The sequence below is a fragment of the Lygodium microphyllum genome, chromosome 23 (genome assembly GCF_053477565.2).
Source record: "Lygodium microphyllum isolate KBCC chromosome 23, Lygodium_microphyllum_v1.1.10, whole genome shotgun sequence".
In the NCBI taxonomy this organism is placed as follows: Eukaryota; Viridiplantae; Streptophyta; class Polypodiopsida; order Schizaeales; family Lygodiaceae; genus Lygodium; species Lygodium microphyllum.
In genome coordinates, this window is record NC_141157.1 from 37064319 (window position 1) to 37065769 (window position 1451).

A 1451-nucleotide genomic window follows, 5' to 3' on the forward strand; every position below is an offset into this window, starting at 1 on the left:
TGAGGTTCCTTAAATAATTGACGCAATCCGAAATTTGACTCTAAATCCCAGTCAAAGAGCAGTTCAATACTCCCGACCGTAGCATTAGCTTCACTCTCCCTAGTTTCACTATTTTTCCTACCTCTTTCCCCAGTGACACTGCTAGTACTGGAGACAACTTGATCCCATTGATATGAAGCTGCTTCACTTTCTTTCGATGGTGTTCTATCAGTTGATAAGCTAGGCTGAAGAGGTTCTACCGTTGAGTTAGACACAGCGTCTACTCCCAAATTCAGCAATGCGTTGACCCTCTCTAGCCTTTCTAATAGCCAAGCCTCTTGTCGCACTGCTCGTTCTCTAACTCGCTGATCCCTAGCTTCGTTTTGCTGCTTCCGTCTCTCTTCTGAATTCATCCACGAGTACAAAACTAGCTGTTACTGTCATACTCCAAAATTACGCTCGTTCTATTTGAAGCTATAAAATTAGGTTGTCGCTCATATGCGCACTTAGAAGGTTCAAAATAGTCGGCAGCTCTGGGTCTATCTCCCCAAAAGGTAACTTTTCTTCTTGCTCGGGGATTAAACCTAGAATTTCAGCAACCTCTCTAACGTGTTTCGTGTCGAAAGCAATTCTTAAACCTCTGGATACACGTATCCAAGGCAACACATCATCCCACACTACTCTTCTAAACGTCCGATAAGCTGTGCGGTGATACCAATCAAAGTGGTACGATACACTGATTGTATTTATCTCTACCGCGTCTATTAACCCAAAGTGTGTCGCTAGTAGAACTATGGTTTGCGCACAGTCGTTATAACCCCAGCTCCAAGAGGATAATTGTTCAACGTCCACAGTTAATTGTGGCCCAAAATATGTGCCTCCCTCTACTAACTCTGTATCTCTCGCCCAGTCTAGCACTTTTCTTTGGCACTCCTGGGGCAAATTAGGAAAATAGTCCCTTAGAAAAGAGACTGCGTATTCACTCATAAATAACACTTAGGATCTAAAATACCCTCGGAAGAGTTATCACTCGTTTGAGCGCACTTGGCTCCTGGCAAACGCACCAAAAATGACTGGCGTTTGTAGTCCAATGGTTAGGATAATTGCCTTCCAAGCAATAGACCCGGGTTCGACTCCCGGCAGACGCACCAAAAATGACTGGCCAAAGACCAAGCCACTTTTACCCAGGTTAACAAGCCAACTCCTAAGAGTTGTTGCACTAAACAAGTGATTATTACACTAATTGTTTTAATTTGACTCAACTTAGCCTTCCCTAAAATCTACAACGTTGTTTGTAGTAGTCCAACTGCAAAAATTCTAAACTTCAGTAAATTATACTGGGCACTAACTATAGTTTCTCCTCATCTCTCAGAGGCAGCTCCTCATAATGTTCTCCTGCCATGCTAGTGGCGGTTTATCCAGGAAATGTTTTTAATGTTTGACTTTGGAAAGGTTGTTTCAGGGATATAGAT

The 1451-nt window shown here is 42.9% G+C and overlaps 1 non-coding gene across 1 annotated transcript; it reads left to right on the plus strand.

Annotated features, from left to right (window-relative positions):
* Positions 1 to 1055: 1055 nt before the first annotated feature.
* Positions 1056 to 1127, plus strand: TRNAG-UCC (transfer RNA glycine (anticodon UCC)). The gene has a single exon. It is a non-coding gene; the product is annotated as a tRNA-Gly (tRNA).
* Positions 1128 to 1451: the final 324 nt, after the last annotated feature.